The sequence below is a fragment of the Etheostoma cragini genome, chromosome 15 (assembly GCF_013103735.1).
Source record: "Etheostoma cragini isolate CJK2018 chromosome 15, CSU_Ecrag_1.0, whole genome shotgun sequence".
NCBI lineage: Eukaryota > Metazoa > Chordata > Actinopteri > Perciformes > Percidae > Etheostoma > Etheostoma cragini.
In genome coordinates, this window is record NC_048421.1 from 3,947,434 (window position 1) to 3,955,898 (window position 8,465).

An 8,465-nucleotide genomic window follows, 5' to 3' on the forward strand; every position below is an offset into this window, starting at 1 on the left:
GAGCTGCAGGACACGGCTCACCTCTTGCAAGGTAACATCCAACTCTGGAACAGGGTAGTTGAGAAGGGTCATCCTGTTGATATTGGAGATGCTTGGATGAGATAAAGCGCGAGTAAGAATTGTGACATGTAAAGGTGCTCCCTTTTAACACCTTGTTTTGCATTTTTTTATGGTGAGAAAAGTGCTTAGCAATAGATTTTACTAATAAATTTCTTATGATGGCACTTCAGTGCAAGCAGTAATAAAACATTCTGACACCAGCCCAGTAACAATAGAGGCGCAAGTCACACAGGCCCCGCCTGGTTGCCGTATGCTGAGCACTTATCTGGTTCAGTTAAGCATAGCAGCAAAGACTGGGACTAGGACTGCCAGTCTAGTGTAACCGAACATCATTATCATGCACCTAATTGCTTACTTTGTGTTAAACTGTGCAGTAACAATATTGGTATTCAGTCAGGGTAAAGACAAATCTCCAAAAGCTGTGACACCACCTGGGAAGATAAAAAATAGATACCAATATCCATATTGATACATCAACAAAATAATACAGACATAATTTCCCCGAACTGTGTGCTATATCACACTTAATTATTAATGGCAAAGTGTCTTGTTGGTACTCTAGCAGCCAATGGATAGGACCTTGGACACAGTTTATTACACAACTGTGTATTTTTATTTGGGATATTTAATTCCATGATCATGATATACAGTTCTCACAGTAAAACATCATGAAAAAAGAAAGCATTTAGCAAACTGCTCCACACGGAGCTGCAACAGAAGGTACATTCTTCCAAAATTCTTAGAAATGACCGGATCTTGCAATAAAATTAAACCTTCCTCCTTTCAGTCTCTGATTGGCTCTGCACAGTAACTAATCTTTAAAGTTGTTGGGCTTTCTTATCAGCGAACAGGTTCTATCCATTGCATTTGACAATCTTCACATACAATATATGTGCATTTACTTTGTGTTTTGTTGTGTGTTTGTTGTGTTTGTTTTGCATTTGTGTGTGTTATGTAATAGCTCAACAACAAGGCCAAATCCTTGAGCCAACACCACATAGACCACTCTCCCTTCCATCTAGTGTGTGTGTGTGTGTGTGTGTGTGTGTGTGTGTGTGTGGGGGGGGGGGGGGGGGGTTCTTGTATAATATTATTCCTTTGTTTATTTACATGTATAGCAACTTTTTATATTTTATACTGTATGTTCTAACCAGAAAATTTTAATATCCAGTATTGAAAAGCTTCCCAAAAGGTCACTTAATCTACAAGAAAAAAAAGATGTTCCAATGTCTGAGTTACTAAAAGTACAATATATATACTTGTAAAAATTTGAATAGTCAAATCCAAGTTAAACCTTTGATGCAAAAAGTCATTGCAGTAAGTAAATCTTGTTTATTCCGCGTCAAACAGAGTCACGCGCGGCGATGACAAGGGTATGTATCGACTTGCCTAACTCTGGGGGTAACGGTGAATAGTCAAAGTCCCAATAAGTCATGTTCACACGCACACGCACACACGCACGCACACACACACACACACACACACACACACACACACACACACACACACACACAGAGAGCAAAATAGACGTCTACGTGAGTCATTTTGCCCAAAATGCATTCAATGACCACATTCCCCAAAATCCATGAACTTTTTTCTCCACATTGAAGGTTTGGCCAAGATGCATGTTGGTAATGCAGACTGTATGAAAAGTGGCTTTCTATATTGATTGATGCTTGTTAGGAATTGAAAAAACAAACAAAAAACTGTAACAAACTGTATTGTGACAAGTGTGCTTAAATAATTTTGCTTTAAGATCACAAAAAGTGAGCATTTTTATTTACATTACACATGCCAGAATTGCTGCCTGTCCTGTCTCTATTGATTGAACGCATAAAAGTAACCGTGCTATTTGTGCGGCTGCCTGTCTTGGTAAGGACACTCTGAAAACAGAGATTATTTACTGTAATATCAACGAGTCTCCTCTTGGTTAGTTTCAAATTATAATATAGTCTTATGGAACGTTATTGACATTTGTGTTATTTATTACTGAATTTGGTTTGTTGCCTGTTATTCTATTTCTATTTGTCTTGATAATATGGCAGTATTTGGGTGCCTTAACTCTTACATTAACAATTATGGCCGATGAGTCCCTGTTGAATGTTCATAAGCCTTTTACTAACCTACATTTGGCCCATTAAGCAGTTTTATAATTTGCATAATACAGATACTGTATCAATACATGGCCTAATATATTCAACAAATGAATTATGAAAGAGAAAGAGAGATGCAGCAAGATGCCCAGCCGGACTTGCAATGTTGCATTTATGGTCGACATACTAATGACGTGTCATAGTTATATCATTCATCAATTGTCATTTTATCAATCTTCATATCAAGAAAGAAAAGCGGAGAAAAGATTACATTTTTTAAATTACAGTTTTCTTTATAATTTATATGTATACTGTGTAAATATACAACATAGAAAAACACCCCAATAAATTCAAGCAACAGAAATAAACTTACTTTTTTCCTTCGTGACTTTGCTTTTCCTGATGCCTGGTATGGCTGTCTTAGACTACATTATTTGAAGCTATATATATATGTATGAACAGATTGACAGGCGCACACACACACAGGCACACGCACACGCACACGCACACGCACACACCGTCAAACTAAAACTAAAAGTGAAGGTAACCCCTGCATTTATAATCATGCAACGTTTCTTGTGTAATGTAAATCAGCCCCTGACCCATGCACCACTGACTCAACTCATGTTGATTATCTACTAATCAGATGAATGTGTTAATTCAATGTTTTCAAGTTTCTTGCATATTTCAGAGTTAGTATTATGTACAATGAGCTTGATTTCCAAGAACTGATTGGGTAACTATCCCTGACTAACTTGTCCAACATCATGACCGGGTCAGTGATGAGCCGACAACCTGTGAGACTTCTCTAATTGACACATGATCATACATTTCTCACTTTGGCTGTGTAAAGTAAAAAAGGTCATGGAAAAAATATCCTGTGTTGGCATAAGTTCCACATGACGCACAGATTGTGAAAGCATTATTATAAATGACCAGGGCTTGCAAAGAAATGGGTAAAATTGAAACTTTTCTTGAACTTTCAGTTTTAGGGCATCTCCCGACAGTAAATCATCTAAATAAAAATACAACTTTGCTTATTATTTTGAAAGATTAGATTACTAATTACTTTACAAATTTTAGATTTTTTTCCCCAAAAGATATGTAGATTATAAAATTAAAAATATAACTACCCAACAATTCATAGGCCTACACATCCAGCTGATGTCATTAGACAATTCAACACTTTTTAGACTTTTTGACAGAACGGTTTTTAATCATTTCCAGTTTCTAAAATGTGAGGATTTCTCTGCACTAAATTCTTTTACTTTTAATACTTTAAGTACATTTGCCTGATGATACTTACACACTTTTACATGAGTAACATTTTCAATGCGGGATGTTTACTATTAACGGAGTATTTTTACATTGTGGTATTAGTACTTTTACTGAAGTAAAGGATATGATACTGAATACTTCTTCCACTACTGCTGACCACAGTCTATGCTTTCAAAAAGAGTTAAGATTACTCCTGCCGGTGATGTCTGTGTCCTTCCTTTGCATGACCAAGTGGTGTGGTAGTACACCATTTTGGGTTTGAGTACACATACTCAAATACCAGGTACTTCACTTGAGTTTCCTGTACTTTATACATTTACTCCACTTCATTTCATATGGGGAATACTGCACTATTTACTCCAGTCCAGTTGTGCTAAAAGAGTAACTTATGGTACTTTATGTGTATTTCGATGATATTACTTCTTTACTTTTACTTCAGGACATTATTCAACGAAGGACTTTTACTTGTAGAAGAGTATTTTTGTAGTACGGCTGACGAATACGGGTAAAAGATCAGAACATCTCTTCTGCCACTGGATGTGAGTTGAAACTGAAGCAAAATGTTAAAACGATGCATGTACCAGTGTATCTATACAGCAGACATTTCATTTAGGAGAGACTTCATTTAAGAGTGAAATATTAAATGAACATGCTGCATAATAGGTTGATGTGTTGAGTCTGTGGCTATTATACTCCATTGTAGTTAAAATTATAGTGTGTGTGTACGGATAGAAGCCATGGATACACAAGGAATATCCCCCGATGGAGTTTTGACATTGGTGGTGATGAAGGAAGAGCCTGAAGAACTGCGTGGATGTGAACTGGAGCGGGGCTTCTCATGACGGAGGAACCCTCGGCAACGGGAATGAGGAGAACTGAAAGTTGCATTTTTCCTACAATGACAGCAGCAAAGACTAAAACAGGTTAAAAGTTTGAATGCAACAACTTGATAGCTCAAAACGTTGTGGCAAAATCTGGTTGGTTTGAACTGACAGAGGGAACGCCTAGTGTCAGGTGATGAGAGTGTAGCTGATCCGGATTGGGAGAGAGAGAGAGAGAGAGAGAGAGAGAGAGAGAAATGTGAAATAAGTCTTCCTGAAAGAACTTAAGCTGCACTTCATTAGACATGCTTCTGTGTAATGTTGAGGTTGAATAAAAAAGTGAAAAACAGACACTTTGAATTGAAATTGTTATTCCAAATAAGTCAAATAGTTGATTAAAACTAAACAGCTGTTGGGTGCCCGGATAGCTCAGTTGGTAGAGTGTGTGCCCATGGACAGAGGTTTACTCCTCAACGCAGCAGGCCGGGGTTTGACTCCGACCTGCGGCCCTTTGCTGCATGTCATTCTCCCTCTTTCTCCCCTTTCCTGTCTTCAGCTGTTCTGTCAAAAATAAAGGCCAAAATACCCAATACCCAATCTAAAATAATGACTGGAGTTGTGTGTGCCATGAGGACCTCAGAGGTTAATTTTACAAGCTATTTGATTGTGACAATCTCAAAGGTAGACAATGAATCTGCCTGATCACAAGACACGTTGTTGAGGCTGGCTCTTGGTAGGTCACATTGGGAGCACGTTGGACCCATTAATGTCTGTAGATTCAGGCATACCTTAGCAATATTGAAGACCAAGTTGTATGTATCCCAATGAGGATTGGTGCTTTTACCATGACAATACTTCCTGTTACGTATGGCTAAAAGTTACTTTAAACATGATGATGGTGAGGGTGTTTTGGTAAAGTCAGACTGTGTAACAGACATGTAACTATATGTTAAACCCACGAACACATAGGATCGAGACAGGCTGAGAGAGAGGGAGAGAGAGGGTGGGGGGGGGGGAGAGGCGGGGGGCAAGACACTTATTTGCTTAATTGGAGTCACTGCCACTATATTATAAACCAATCCTTGTTTTTGTAGTCCAACCAAGTTTTCCTTCCACAGACTGTTGTTCCATCCAACCAACTGGCCAGATCTTCCAGAAATTTCCATTTTGAGGTAAGTTGACATTCTCTCTCAAACAAAGGAATATGTGAAAAGAGATGATGTGAAGTATGTGTTTCTGAATGAATAGTTTGAAACTTGAAGTCTTGTTGTTTTTGTACTTTAGGTGTAAATGGTAAATAAAAATACTTGAGGAATCTTATCTATCATATCTTTTGGGATATGTAACTAATGACCAAAATGAAAAACACAAATAGTCTTCTGTCACTTTGATTGCTTTTTGGCAGTTTTGGGGTTGTGAAGTTTAGTTTTTAAATGGAAAACAAATCATGATTGCAAATATTAGAGTAATATCACGGTCTCTATGATTAGGAACAGTTCTTTCATTGGTGATGGAGTAATCTTCTTTAAACGAGAACTAGCGTTTTGTTTCTTTAAGTTTGAAATGAAAACAGAGACCAGAATGAAACCTGAAATCTATGAATATTGCAATTTAACAAGTTGATGAGAAGAGCGTATTTTCACAAACAGCGTCATGAATCCACAGCCTTCCCTGTGAGAAGTTTTTTATGGGTACTATTTCATTGGTACATTTCTTTTCTCATTTTTACTCAAAAGTAAACTGTTGACACCATTTCTGTGGGTTATCTCAAGAAATTGGGATTTTGGTTTTGGAAAGATGAAAGATGTTGCCGTAACAACAAAAATCTTCAAAATGCAATTCTTTGAGTAGCTCAAACTAAATCCTATTCACTGTACCTTGATTGTGCTGGCGACAAAAATTCAGAGATGGAAATCTCAAAATCTCAGCAGATTGGCTTGACACAGCTTGGGCTAAATGAGAAAGAAAAAAAGATCTCTTCATGGAATTTGGGTGAACTGACCCTTTAAAGTGAGAGCACTAAAGAGAAACTGATGAAATGTGAAATGTGAAATTTGTAATTTCAAATAAAAAAGAATGATAAAAAAAAACAACTTTAATGTCCACAAAATCTGATAATCCAAATCTCATGGAGTGTAAACCAGATGTGGTGTTATATTAAAGAAAAAAACCTATGAAAGTAGTAGTACTGGTAGTATTGCTTGTATTGATTAAATGAGCTATTGGAATCACAAGACCAGTATCATTGCAAAACCTGAATCCATCATCAGCTAGAACACAGACAGCCAGCATTGTGTGGAGGACTCGATCTGATGAGACAAATCAGGAGAAATCTAATTTTCATTCAGCGTGGGATGCATTGCCTTGGCCACCAACAACAAAAAATGCCCAGTTTTGGTTTTGTACAGAGGAGTGGTTAAAGGGAATAACTGCTTTCACGTGAGAGCAGATGGGTCATCACTTAGGTCCGTGAAGCTACTGATTCCAGGGGGTATTGTCTCATTAAGAAGTACAATCAGATAATTGAATTACTGGTTACACTAATGGGAGAAAGGTTGGGTATCATGTGAAAGAAATGTAAAGGCCAATGCGATGGGCGCATGCTAGTTGGTGTGTGTGTGTGTGTGTGTGTGTGTGTGTGTGTGTGTGTGTGTGTGTGTGTGTGTGTGTGTGTGTGTGCTGTATGTTACTACAGATACGCTAGTGGCATTGTGAGACTATATGTAGGAATAGTGATGCTTTAAGCTAAATGCTAACGTCCACATGCATACATGCTCACAATGACAATGCTCAGTGGCACCACAAAGGAGTGGACAAGGGGGGACAAGTCCTGTGTCATCCCCCCCCCCCTCCAAAAACTACATGTAGTTTGTTAGAATGCTAACATTTATTTGCCAATTAGCATTAAACAGAGAACACAGTTGAGGCTGAGGGAATGTCAGTGGTTTTGCAGGTATTTCATCATAGTCCAAAGTTTATGCAGAAATAAAGTTTTTGACTTGACGCTAGGTGAAAAGTTAACACCAAAACTCATCCTGAAGGTAACAAGGATGTCTGTATCCAATTTTATGTTTAGCATGTACATGCAAAAGAGAAAGCTGCAGTTTCAGGATCATATTCCTAGGAGGGTATTTTTTCAGGTATATACTAGAATGTAATTACCGAACATAACTGGCATGACACAGATAATTATTTGAACCTTCCTACAACTCAACGTTTTAATGAGTAAATATGAGCCCAAACGCAGCAATACACTTTACAATTCATTATGGGTTCTATGAGGACAAAACCCAAACCCTGTGTTTGAACTTAAACCTTATGTTAACCCTTCATAGCTAGCTGGCTGTGATGTCACTTGCACAGTGTTTCACACAGTTTAGTTTGGTAACTAGGGTTGTGAAAAAGCAGCCCTGTGACTGCAGTCCTGAAACTGCATCTTCTTTCATTGTGGGAACATATTATAGAATTTCATGATGCCACTATCCTTATCTGTCGTGACACACGTCACACAAAACAACTAAAAAGTCAACCTCATGGTGGCCCAAAGTGAAATGGCAGGGAGACACCAAAGTCATTAGGACCCATATTCCAACTGGCATAGATGGCCTGGCATTGCTTTTCCTAGTGACACACCAGCAGCATGGATTTAGAGCTCTTGGCTCTAAAAACAAAGGTTACATAATGACATTTATCCACTATATTCTGTGTGGAATGTATTTAGTAGAGAACACCTATTTGGCAGCTTCTGATGATTTTGAGTTTGTCGTGCTGACTCCGGCTAATTATAGAGCCGATATTCAACACCTAACTGTGGTTTACTTCACTTATTTGAAAACATTTTGTTTCTGCTTGTGTTTAAGTGGCATTTGTTTGTCAAGGTTAAATGCATGTTTTTTTGCTAACGTTGTATACATGTACAATACATACATAAAACAGCTTTCATTAAATATTTACAAGCATAGTTTGCGGCAGTACAGTCATATACGCTTTAAGTGCAGGTACACGTTTTTTTTTCTTCAGTACTCTTCATATGCTTCTAACTCTATTTCACAGTATAAACCATCAAGGAACCCGTACCTGGCATCACCATTCATGCTTTCGCTCTGTTCCTTCTCTATCAAGCCTCCTCCATATGAACAGGATGACCCTTCTCAACTACCCTGTTCCAGAGTTGGATGTTACCTTGCAAGAGGTGAGCCGTGTCCTGCAGCTC